The sequence below is a fragment of the Mustelus asterias genome, chromosome 17, assembly GCF_964213995.1.
Source record: "Mustelus asterias chromosome 17, sMusAst1.hap1.1, whole genome shotgun sequence".
Lineage (NCBI taxonomy): Eukaryota > Metazoa > Chordata > Chondrichthyes > Carcharhiniformes > Triakidae > Mustelus > Mustelus asterias.
Window position 1 is genome coordinate 28379970 of NC_135817.1, and position 14136 is coordinate 28394105.

Here is a 14136-nt window from a genome sequence, read left to right on the forward strand (position 1 = left end):
TGCACACAATACTCCAGTTGTGGCCTTACCAGTGTCTTATATAGTTTCATCATTATATCCCTAATTTTGTATTCAATACTTCTGTCAATTAAGGAAAGCATTTCATATGCCTTTTTTACAACCTTATCTACCTCTACTGCTACCTTTAGGAATCTGTGCACTTGCACGCCAAGATCTCTCACTTTATCTAGCCCTCTCAGTATATTCCCATTTATTGTGTATTCGTTTTACTATTTGACCTCCCTAAATGCATTACCTCACAATTATCAGAGTTGAACTCCATCTGTCACTTTCCTGCCCACCCCACCAACCTATCTATATCATTTTGGAGCTTACAGCTTTCCTCTACATGATCTACTACACAGCTAACTTTTGTGTTGTCTGCAAATTTCCCAATTGTATCCCCCAAGTTCAAGTTCAAATTGTTAATATATAAAACAAACAGCACGAGTCCCAACACCGAGCCCTGAGGAACACCACTAGAAAAGGCTTCTCATTTTGCAAGGTCAGCCATCAACCATGATCCTTTGTTTCCTGCTACTAAGCCAACTTTGGATCAATTTGCCACATTATTCTTTGTCCTATGGGCTTTTACTTTTTTGATCAGTCTGCTGTGTGGGAACTTGTCAAATGCCTTACTAAAATTCATGTAGACAACACCCACTGCACTACTCTCGTTGATCTTCTTTGCCACTTTCTCAAAGAATTCAATCAGATTTGTAAGGCATGACCTTCCTTTAACAAAGCCAAGCTGACTATCCCTGACTAGTCCATGTCTTTCTAAGTGACAGTTTATCTGATCTCTCAAGATTGATTCTAACAATTTGCTCACGAAGTATGACTAACTGGCCTATAATTATTCAGCAATTCCTTTGTACCCTTTTAAAACAACAAAACCACATTTGCATTCCTCCAGTCCTCCGGCACCTCCATGTGTCTTTTGGAAATTTGGAAAATAATCCTCAGAGCATATGTTGTTTTCTTCCTGATCTCCTTCAACATCCTCGAGAACAATCCATCTAGTCCTGGTGACTTTTCCACCTCCAAGTATTCCAACTCCTCTAACACTTCTTTCATTGTGATTATTTTATCCAATCTTTCACATTGCTCCTCTTAGATTACTATATCCGCATCATCTCTTTCCTTTGTGAATACGGAGACAAAAAAATTCATTTAAATCTCTTCCCATATCCTCTGCATCTTCACACAAGTCCCCTTCTTCATCTCTGATAGATCCAACTTTTTCCTTAACTATCCTTTTGCTCTTAATATGCAGGTAAAACATATTTGAGTTTTCCTTAATCTTGCTTGCTAATATTTCTTCATGCCCTCTCTTTGATTTCCTTATGTCTTTATTTTTACATCCCTGTACTTTCTACACTCCTCTAGGCTATCCACAGTGTTGAATTTTTTGTGACTATCATAAGCTCTCTTTTTCTATTTAATCTTCCTATGTATTTTTCTAGACAACCATCGGGATGTGATTTGGTAATACCATTTTTATTTTTGGAGGGGACATGTTTGCTTTGTATCCAAAGGATATCACTTATTAGTGCTTCCCACTGGTTCACCACTGATTTTTCTTTAGCAGTCTTGTCCAGTCCGCCTCAGCCAAATCATTTCTCAGTTTTATAAAATTTGCCTTCCCCCTGTTTAAAACTTGTACTGCTGGTTGATCGCAACTCCTGTCCTTACCCATAATAATACTAAATCTAACCGAATTGTAGTTACTATCCCGATTTGGTCACCCACTGTCACTTCACCCACTTGCCCAGAATTGCATCTCCTCTTGTTGGGCTTGTCACATATTGTTTAAAAAAATATCCTGAATACAGTATATTAATTTTTCACCCTCAATGCCCCTTATATTGTTTGAAACCCAATTGATATTGGGATAGAAACATAGAAAACTACAGCACAAAACAGGCCCTTCAGCCCCACAAGTTGTGCTGAACATATCCCTACCTTTTAGGCCTACCTAATAGAAACATAGAAAACTACACAGTTAAAGTTTAAATAGTTAAAGTTTAAGTTAAAGATAGTTAAAGTTTCCTACTATTATTGCCCTCTGATTCCGACAGGCAGAAATGTTTCTTCATTTATGTTCTTCTATCTCCCTCTCACTGTTTGGGGGTCTGTAGTATACTCCTAGTAGTGTGACTGCCCCTTTTTTATTCCTCAGCTCAACACATAAAGCCTCATTTGTTAACCCATTTGTATATCATCCCTTCTCACAACTGCAATTGATATCTTGACTTCTGCTCAAGCAAAAACCATCCAGCGACTGAGTGTTGTAGTGGAAACTCAGACTCAGGTCTTGCAACCTCAGCTTTTTGTCATGCAAGCACAACTTGCTGCCATCATGGCTGCAATTATCAGTGCTCAAAGGGGTTTGCACAGAACAGCAGTCCAGCAATTTGTCCTCTAATAGTTTACTAGGAAGGTTGAGAATCCACACCCTACAGTGCAGAAGGAGGCCATTCGACCAATCAAGTCTGCACCGACTCTCCCAACAGAACATTAGTCCCTGCCTTGTTCCTAACCCCACACATTTATCCTACTAAGCTACACATCTTGAGACACTAAGGAGAAAATTAGCATAGGCAATCCACCTAACCTACACATCTTTGGACTGTGGGGAGGGACCAGAGTACCTGGACGAAAACCCATGCAGGTTCGGGGAGAATGTGCAAACTCCATACAGACAGTCATCCAAGGCCAGAACTGAACCCGGATCCCTGACGCTGAGAGGCAGCGGTGCTAAGCACTGTACCACCATGCCGCCCTGTCTTCTCTCAGGATGACAGCATTTGACCACCTAACATTGCAGTTCCCTGCCTGACAAGCCTGCCAGCCCAGACTGCTGCCACATATGTCAAAGTGGTGCCATCTCAAGCTGGGCCTTCTTGGCCCAGAGCTGCTTGAGGGCATCCTACAAGGCTATCTGCAGTCTGCCCCACTGAAAATCCACAGTCTTCCACCAACCATGTTGCAGCCACTTTGGTAGCATTGTTTAGAAACACTAGGCCCACAAGCCATGCACTAAGTAAATGCAGAAGAGTGATCAATTGATTTTTGAATGGAATATTGGATGGTTTGATTCATAAAGTTCGTTTGTTATGTTAGTGATGCGCGATTGATTCACACGGGAGGCTAGGACGTACCCGGGAATAAAGGCTTTTATTCACAACAAGAATAGAGCATACTGCTTAACAATACTATCCCAGACTAAGGGCTACTAGGAAGTAGCAGTGACCTTTATACTCCTGTAAGAAGGCGGAGCCAAACGGAGTGTACCACAGAACAATGCTAACAGGTGGAACACCCCAACCCAAACCCCAACAGTAACAAGAGTAACATATGTACAAGTACCCATAGTGGTAACCATCTATGGTTCACCACATTCACCCCTCCATTAAAAACAAAGGCCGGTGCGGTAAGGAAACAATACGAACTGTCCATATGTTCACAAGTTCAGCCGTATCGGAGGTCCGCACTGTCTCTGCGACCGCCGCAGCACTGGCTCCAGTGCCGGTTCTGGTGACCGTGGTGACAACCCTCTCTCCGAGGTGGTGTCCAGTGACTCCTCCAGTTCCTCACACGCCTGTGGACCTCGAGGTGGCGACAATCTCCTGGACTCAGGCAAGCTGTACACGGGAGTAAGAGGATTAAGTTGAGGTCCCAATGCTGCCCGCGCCGTGTCAGGAGGGGAGAGAATGGGCAAAGGAATCCGAACCAGGGGTGCGGGAGTGGTGGGGGTTTCCAGGTCCCTTTCAGGCGCCAGATCCCTGATAGAGACCGTGTCCGCTCGGCCGTCAGGATATGCCACATAGGCATATTGAGAGTTGGCGTGGAGGAGATGGACCTGTTCAACCAAAGGGTCGGACTTGCGGGCCCTAACATGCCGCCGTTGAGTACGTCAACCAAGACGGCAGTGAGGTCCCAGAGGAAGACTTCCTAGGGAAGGTAAACATCCGCTCATGTGGGGTAGCGTTGGTTGCCGTACACAGGAGGGACCGGATTGAATGGAGCGCATCAGAAAGTACATCTTGCCAATGGGAGACTGGAAGACCCCTAGACCTTAATGCCAGTAAAACAGCCTTCCAGACTGTAGCGTTTTCTCTTTCGACCTGTCCGTTACCCCTGGGGTTGTAACTCATAGTCCTACTTGAGGCAATACAAGTCGTCGCTCATAAACGACGAACCCCTATCACTGTGGATATAACTGGGGTAGCCGAACAGGTTAAAAAGACTCCGCAGGGCTTTGATGACCGTGGCAGAGGACATGTCAGAGCAGGGGATGGCAAAGGGGAATCGGGAGTATTTGTCAACCACGTTGAGGAAATACACATTCCGATCTGTCGAAGGACGGGGGCCCTTGAAGTCGACACTCAGTCGTTCAAAAGGGCGAGTGGCCTTAATGAGGTGTGCCCTGTCAGGCTGGTAGAAGTGCGGCTTGCACTCTGCACATACCTGGCAGCTTCAAGTTATCAACCTGACATCCTCTATGGAGTAGGGCAGATTCCGAGCCTTTACAAAATGGAAGAGCCGAGTGATCCCCGAATGGCAGAGATCATTGTGGAGGGCCTGTAACCGGTCCTCCTGCACACTGGCACATGTTCCACGTGACAGGGCATCTGAGAGCTCATTGAGCTTCCCCGGACGGTACATGATATCATAGTTGTAGGTGGAGAGTTCGATTCTCCACCTCAAGATTTTATCATTCTTAATCTTTCCCTTTAACGTGTTGTTGAACATGAACGCCACGGACCGCTGGTCCGTGAGCAGGGTAAACCGTTTGCCAGCCAAATAATGGCGCCAATGCCGTACGGCCTCCACAATGGCCTGAGCCTCCTTCTCCACAGAGGAGTGCCGAATTTCAGGGCCTTGGAGGGTGCGAGAGAAAAAGGCGACGGGCCTGCCCCCCTGGTTAAGTGTGGCGGCCAGGGTGAAATCAGATGCATCACTCTCCACCTGAAAGGGGATGGACTCATCAACAGCGTGCATCGTGGCTTTCGCGATGTCGGCTTTTATCCCTTCAAAGGCTAGGCGAGCCTCTGCTGTCAGGGGAAAAGAGGTAGATTTTATGAGCGGACGGGCTTTGTCCGCATAATTGGGAACCCACTGTGCATAGTACGAGAAGAAGCCTAAGCATCTTCTCAGTGCTTTGATGCCAGTGGGTAGGGGAAGTTCAAGGAGGGGACGCATACGGTCTGGATCGGGGCCGATGACCCCGTTTTCCACCATGTATCCGAGGATTGCTAGGCGGTGCTTGCTGAATACGCACTTCTCCTTGTTATAGGTCAGGTTCAGGAGAGTCGCAGTGCGTAAAAACTTCTGGAGGTTGGCGTCGTGGTCCTGCTGGTCATGGCCGCAGATAGTGATGTTGTCCAGGTACGGGAAGGTAGCCCGTAGCCCGTTTTGGTCCACCATTCGGTCCATCTCACGCTGGAAGACCGAGACCCCATTAGTGACGCCAAAAGGGACTCTTAAAAAGTGGTAGAGACGGCCATCCGCCTCAAAGGCCGTGTATTTGCGGTCCTCTGGGCGAATGGGGAGCTGGTGGTAGGTTGACTTCAACTCGATGGTGGAGAACACCCGGTACTGCGCAATCTGGTTGACCATGTCAGATATACGCGGGAGAGGGTACGCGTCCAGCTGCGTGTACCTATTAATGGTCTGACTATAGTCTATGACCATCCGGGGCTTGTCTCCAGTCTTGACCACCACGACTTGTGCTCTCCATGGGCTGGTGCTAGGTTGAATGACCCCTTCCCTGAGGAGCCACTGAACCTCAGATCGAATAAAGATCCGATCCTCAGCGCCGTAATGCCTGCTCTTAGTCGCGATGGGCTTGCAGCCTGGCACAAGATTTCCAAATAGGGAAGGCGGGGTAATTTTGAGTGTTGAGAGACTGCATGTGGAGCGCGCTGGACAATTTGGAGGCTGCTGTTCTCCCACTGAAAGTGGAGGGAGTGGCCCATCGTACTGCAGGGTCACACTCTTCAGGTGGACCATAAAGTCGAGCCCCAGGAGTACCGGAGCGCAAAGGTGCGGTAACACAAGGAGCCTGAAGTTCTCGTAAACTGTGCCCCGCACCATTAAGGTTACCACACAGCTCCCAAGAACGATAACAGATCGGGACCTCGACGCCATGGAGATTGTCTGCCTGACAGTTTGCACACGGAGAGCGCACCGTTTCACTGTATCTGGGTGGATAAAGCTCTCCGCTGTCAAACAGGCAATGCGCCAGGCGCCCGTTTACCTCTATGTCCATCATGGACTTGTCGAGTCTGTGAGGCTTGGCCTGGTCCAGGATGATTGACGCCACTGTTGGATCCCGAGTGTAACTGCAGGCAGCTGAGATAGCCGACGACGAGGACCCCTGCTGGTCTTCTGCGGCCGGTGTCGACCAAAATGGCTGCGCCCACGAATCGCACGTGGTCGATGATGTTGAAAACGGCGGCACCCACAGGTCGCACGTGGCTTGCATCGTCGTCATAGGAAATGGCGGCGCCCGTGAATCGCACGTGGCTGAAGACATCGACAAGGCCGGAGACGAGGAGATGGATCCTGAGGAGTCACACGCAGCACTGCTGGGCTTGGAAGGGGTCTTTGCTCGGCACATTTTTGCATAGTGCCCTTTCTTCCCACAGGCGGAGCAAAACACCGTCCTGGCCGGACATCTCTGACGAGGGTGCTTCGCCAATCCGCAGAAATAGCACCGTGGGCCTCCAGGAGCTGCCGCAGCCGTCAGTTCTGAAGTTGAGAGCATTATTGCGCAGTTCCGAGGAGCCGCCGAGTACAGTTGAGGCGGTGGCTGTAGTTGCCACGATGTTCCCACATGGTTGGTGGGGTAGGTTTCAAGACTTCTGGAGGCCGTTTCCATTGCATCGGCCAATTCTACCATCTTAGCCAGGTCCAAGTTACCCTGCTCTAGCAGCCGCAGGCGAATATAGGATGAGCCGATTCCCGCCACGAACGCATCTCGGATAAGATCGTTGGTGTATTGAGTAGCCGACACCTCCTTGCAATTGCAGGCTCTGGCTAGCTGTTGAAGTTCGCGCACGTACTGTCCCGTAGTTTCGCCGGGCTGCCGCCATCGAGTGGCTAATAGGTGACGAGCATGAATTTCATTCAGCTGTTTATGGTACAGCTTCTTGAGTAATGCGATGGCCTCTTTGTAATTTTGGGAATCACGGATTGTTGCATACACAGTGTCGCTCACCCTTGCATGGAGGACCCGCAATCTGTCGGCGTCGGACTGGACTGCTGTCGAGGCGTCGATGTAATCCTCGAAACACTTCAACTAATGGTCGAAAGTGTTCGACACTCCAGCGGCACGCGGATCCAAGGTTAGCCGATCGGGTTTCAGCATCTGCTCCATTTTTCTTCGAACAGAATTTTCGGTATTTTGTTGTGAATAAAATTGATGCACGATTGATTCACATGGGAGGCTAGGATGTACCCGGGAATAAAGGTTTTTATTCACAACAAGAATAGAGCATACTGCTTAACAATACTATCCCAGACTAAGGGCTACTAGGAAGTAGCAGTGACCTTTATACTCCTGTAAGAAGGCGGAGCCAAACGGATTGTACCACAGAACAATGCTAGCAGGTGGAACACCCCAACCCTAACCCCAACAGTAACAAGAGTAACATATGTACAAGTACCCATAGTGGTAACCATCTATGGTTCACCACAGTTAGTTTTGTGCTGGTGTTTCTTGCAGCATGTATCTAAGATGCTGTGATGGTCAGTGACAGAGGGATTGTAATTTGTGGGACTCTTGTGAAATGGAGAATTTGGGGTTTATTCAAGGTATTGCAGTCACATGAGACGATCAAGGACAAGCCAGAATAGGAGATGTGTTGACTTTCTCCTCCGTTCCTCATGCTCTTCCTTTTCCCCCATTCTTCTGCCTTCTTGGTTGCTTGGCGCATATCAGATGGCAAGGGTTGTGCCCTCATGAAGACAAGGCTGTGCAGAATAAAGCAGATGACCCCAAGTCTTGACATACACTATGGCAAGTTCTGCAGGGTTCCTCCAAATCAGTCCAGGCAGCGGAAGTGTTGCTTGAGCTCTCCAAAAATCTGTTTCATGGGAGCATGTCTTTATATATATGCACGCTGCCCATTCATGCTTTGCATACTGGGCATCAGCTGCGTGATCTGTGCAGAGCCTTCGTCACCTGGCAGTCACCCTGTTGTTTGACACGGGGGGTCATAGCAACAGTGGTAGACCATTTAGTCCCCTCAAACCATTCAATGAGATCATAGTTCATTACTGACCAAACTCCATATTTCCACATTTGCCCCACATCATTTAAGATCTTTGGATAACAAAAATCTTCAGATTTAAAATTTACAATTGATCCAGCATCAATTGCTGTTTGTGGAAGAGAGTTCCAAACATCTATTACCCTTTGTAGAAATCTTTTGTGTTATCATTGACAGAACAGTGGACTGGTGCAGAATAAATTTATCATGACTGATGCTGAGATAGTGGGCATTCACTTACATGATGTACTGAGCGCGGTCACACACAAATTGTATATTCAAAGGGGGAATACTTGTGGTTATGGTGCACCTCTCCATTTAAATGCAGTGTCCACAAAGCCATGTGTGTGCAATCAATGGGGTACCCTGCATCGTAGGGAAGACTGCTATCCTGGCAAAACCATGTGCATTCTCTCTGCCAGCCTCACTCTGACCAGGGAGAACATAATGTATAGAATCTTAGAAATCCTACAGCACAGAAAGAGGCCATTCGACCCATCGAGACTGCACCGACCACAATCCCACCCAGACCCTACCCCCATATCCCTCGATATTTACCCACTAATCCCTCTAACCTACGCATCCCAGGACTCGAAGGGCAATTTTTTAGCATGGCCAATCAACCTAACCCGCACATCTTTGGACTGTGGGAGGAAACCAGAGCACCCAGAGGAAACCCACACAGACACGAGGAGAATGTGCAAACTCCACACAGACAGTGACCCAAGCCGGGAATCGAACCCAGGTCCCTGGAGCTGTGAAGCAGCAGTGCTAACCACTGTGCTACCGTGCCGCCCTTCTCTTCTCTGGTATAAAGTACTTCTCTTTCCTGGTATAAAGTACTTCTCTTTCCTGGTATAAAGATCATCAGTCACCTCCATTATACAGCAATGTTCAGTAAATTGGGAAGAATTAGAGATGTCACCTGCTCAAGTCTGAAAGAATCCCAACAGAAAATCATCACAGCCACTGAGAGCACCTGCCTTGCCCAGTTTTGAGGCTGGTGGCCTCTCTGAAATAGGTGGCAGATATCAATGAGCACATCCTTTGTAAAACAGAAATGTTGAACATCTTGTTCTTGACTTAGATTGAGGAAAGAGAAATGCTCCCTTAATACTTAGGGTAGATGAGGCTTCCTGATTAGGCCTCCTCCATTTATCCTCCTCTTCTCCTTTTGCCGGCAGCTTTTCCTCACCTGCATTATTTCTGCTCCATCTCCCTTTTTTGCTGAAGACTAGGAGAAATGGAAATTACCGTACCCATGACTGGGGGCAAGTGGTTTGTCCAGAACCCTTGAAGTCCAAACCATGGCTGTAACCATGTGCAACACTAACTGAAACCTACAGTGCTTCTGATACCTCAGGTGAAGCTAGTAGAAATCGATCAGCAACTAACATGAAAGTAGTTGCTGATCCCTTTAAAGAGAGCTGGTGGGTGTTCCTTGCTGAAGTCATATTCAGCTGTATGTGTTTAAGAGAGAGTGTACGCTAGAATAACTGACGTTGAAAATGGCAGCATTGGCTGAGTGATGTCATAATCTGCCTACACTGCATACTTCTGGTGCACACTAAAAACGCCAGTGCTGTTGTCCTCACTAAAATTGTGTCACCCTCAGGCTGCACTGGATGTGTGCACACACAGTACTAATGCTATTTTGGTACCAAAGCAGCAGTTATAGTGCTGAAACCATCGAGGCTATGGAACCCAATTTAATGGTTGTTATCTCCAAAAGCGTGGGATTTCTGTTCACCCTAGCTATACGCTTTCAACTCCAGGGTCAAGAACTGGAAGGGTGGATGTGGGAATTCATCTATGAAAAGATATGGATTTAGCTGGATTACATTGTCTCTGTAATCGAGGTCTCAAAGGGGAAAGAGGTAATAGGACCAGGTGTGAAAGCGTGACTATAGAAGAGATAACTTTTTGGTAAGTGGTATGCAAAAAATGAAGTATCGCTTTGCAGTTTTAGATCAAAGAAAAGGAAAAGTTAAGAAGGCTCAGAATGTATAATTTTAATGTAAAAATTCACATGAATATAGCATTCATTTAACCCCTCTGAACTGAAGTACAATTTTAAGTTTTCAACATTCTTTCATGTAATTACATACTTTTTTCCCCAATAAAAGGAATACTATAGATATTTACAACTTAAAAGCTACATGTGGAGGCATTTTTGTGTTGCCAGCTTTTTGAGGGGCATATGCGTGTTTTCCCACTTTACAAGTTGTATTCCATTATTCTAAATGCATAACATATAGTAATTCTCACTTAATTTTGCAGCAATTAATTAACATGGCTGTGATCAACACATTTTGTTCCAAATGCTTTTCAAGTTGCCCTCATGTAAGCTTTAGGCATGCCCAAGCCCTTCAGGCCCTGGTATTCCTTCCCTAAAGTTCAAATCTACTCCTCTTAGACTGTCCTCAACTTTTAAACCTTGAAAAAGCTGTTGGTCACTTGTCCTAATGTCTCTTTTTTTCTTTATATTCATTCATGGGATGTGGGAATCGATGGCAGGGCCAGCATTTATTGCCCATCCCTAACTGCCCTCCATTTCAGAGGGCAGTTGAGAATGAACCACATTGCTATGGATCTGGAGTCACATGTAGGCCAGACCAAGTAAGAATGGCAGATTTCCTTTCCCAAAGGACATTAGTGAATGAGATGGGTTTTTACAATAATCAACAATGGTTTTGTGGTTGTCATTAGACTTTTAATTCCAGATTTTTATTGAATTCAAATTTCACCATCTGCAATGGTGAGATTCAAACCCGGGTCCCCAGAGCATTGTTACCTGGGGTCTCTAGATGGCTAGTCTAGCAATAATACCACTACACCGCTGCCTTCCCTTATAATATTGTTATATTACTTGAAAAGAGTTAGGAACTATAGTTATGCAGATGTATATCCAAAATGCCACATCACTCGCTCGAGTCTGTGTACCAAATTAACAACGTATCATTCTGCAGCACATGGTGAGATCTGAAAAAGTATACTCAAGGTCAGCTGCAGTAATCTTGCCTATAAGTATTTCAAAGAAATCATAGAATCATAGAAACCCTACAGTGCAGAAGGAGGCTATTCGGCCCATCGAGTCTGCACCGACCACAATCCCACCCAGGCCCTACCCCCATATCCCTACATGTTTACCCGCTAATCCCTCTAACCTACACATCTCAGGACACTAAGGGACAATTTTAGCATGGCCAATCAACCTAACCCGCACATCTTTGGACTGTGGGAGGAAACCGGAGCACCCGGAGGAAACGCACGCAGACATGAGGAGAATGTGTAAACTCCACACAGACAGTGACCCAAACCGGGAATCGAACCCAGGTCCCTGGAGCTGTGAAGCAGCAGTGCTAACCACTGTGCTACCGTGCCGCCCGTACAGGACAAAGCTCTGAGAACCACAGAGCATAACATGGTGGCAGCAGGTACTGATGATGAAATGCAAGCATTATAAACAAGACCAATGCTGAATTAGATTGAAAAAAATCAACCTGAACTAATGCCAGAAAGAAAGTATTGAGTGAGTCACACATAAAAGGCTGCTGCCCCAACAATTCCAGCTCAAAATGAATTGAATTGACAGATTAAAATTCAGTAATTTTCTAAAAGGCATTAGTGAAGAGGAATGGGTCAACTATACCTCCTTTTGTGGGTATGTGGGAAAAGTTTAGATCAATAGCTGGGAGATGAGTGAGGATGCCAGTAAAAAAAACCCAAATAAAATATTTGAGAACTTCAGCGCACATGTACAGTCAAAGTCAAACTATTAGTACCATTGACATGAATTTCAGAATCTGAAGCAGGCAACAGGTGAACCTGTTAACCATTTTTTAATCAGATTGAGAAATGTAGCCAGCAAATGTAACTCATTAGAACTAGATGAAAGACTGGTAGGTCAACTCATTTGGAGGTCTGAACACCCTTATCTCTTTATTAGAGGAAAAAAATCTCAATATCACAGGCTATCGACACTGCCAGAGCACGTGACAGCTTCAGTAGACAGATGAAAATGCTGACTACCCAAATGGCTAGCCTTCGATAAGTCAAGAAAAAGGCAGCAGGGATGCTGGAGTGAAACAGCAGCACAAGGATGCATGCCAAACAGGGGGAAAGATGTGCCTGAGCTATGGATGGGCAGACAGAAGGAAATGTCTGGATATGATTCAAACTGCAGAGGTGGAAAGCCCAAATGCTGGAGGAAAGAATGTACAGGACAAAGAAAGAAGATGGTAACAAAGTTGCCTGAGGTAAATGAAAGAAGAAACCAAAACATCCATATTCTGGAAGGCAACCATGAGTGTGAGGACACACTCGGCATCAGAATCAAACACTTACATGAAATATCTGGATGTCACAGTTCACAAGGAAAAGAAATTTACGCAAACATTCAGATTAGGAAGAAAGTGAGGAATAATCTCATCGCACTCATAAGTCTGAAGCTTGACACAAGGGCACAGAGTAACATCATCAAATAGATAACCAAAGAAAGATGCTCTGAAAGCAAGCATACGCCATGCTGTAGGCATATGGTGGAACTGGAATCTGTCAGCTTAGAATGTCCAAAATCATAAAGGAAAATAAAATCAACTAATTGATGTATGTCACTGAAACAGATGGTCTTGTTATCCTGGGGCCAAGCAGTTCTGAGGAGCAGGCAGCTGATCTCAGTACACCATGAAGTACACCATCACTAAGGGTTAAAGGTCGTATATTAATTGAAAAGTGTCCTCAGAGACACTTCGGAGGCAAGAAAGATCTGGTCCATTTTGATGAGTTGGTTGGATACTTCCAAGATTTGGACTAATAAAGTCACCATCCCGCACGAAAGGTACCAAAGAACTGAAAGGAAAGTTTGAAGAAAAGCTCCAAGAGATGGGAACAGAAAATGATTGTCAAAGCCTTTGGATTGGGTAAATTCTACCACTGTGAGAAATGACATGCAAAACCTGATGAATGGGTTACAGTCAGATATTGAAATTCACAAGGCCAATTATTGAAAGACACAAAGAACTCTTGAGAGAAAATGAAAGAGCTTTTTCACAAAGATGAGACAGGGTGGCATGGTGGCACAGTGGTTAGCACTGCTGCCTCACAGTGCCAGGGACCTGGGTTCAATTCCAGCCTCGGGCGACTGTCTGTGTGGAATTTGCATGTTCTTCTCATGTCTGAGTGGGTTTCCTCCGGGTGCTCTGGTTTCCTCCCACAGTCCAAAGATGTGCAGGTCGGTGGAAGGACATAATGTGGCATGCTGAAAAAGAGCATAGGAACGGAAACCACATGCTGTACAGTTAGCAGAGGAGGCATCCAAGTGGGAGATCTGAAACCTTTGGTCAAAACTTCAACAGCACATGTTGCAAAGAGAAGAGCAAAATCATGAACTGCATAGTTTAGCACTATATCAGACGAAGAATGATTAACTGGAGACCAATAACAAACTGTGAGGAATGCTGGAGTTTTTAAGAAGGAAATACAAAATGACAGACACCAAGCAGAAAGCTGAAAGACTGCTGGAAGCCAGGGACGTAGTGCGGTTTGGAAGAGAAACATAAGCTGCAGAATTGGAACACAAGAGCTTGAGGAGAGGTATTGCTAGGCCAAGGACTGACTGCAGCATGTTACTTCAGCTCAGATGAAGGGGCACAACATCCTATCATCTAAGCAATACCATGAATAACATTTCTGAGAAAAGAAAGCAAGCTATAAAAGACACTTAACGTGTTCAGTTCCATTTAAAAGTTGATTGTTAATCTTCTAATAATTGAACGCTATATTTATATATTGACTTATTATATTTTAAAGAGGTGCTGTATTATTATTAAGAACTATGTTGGAATGCACACTT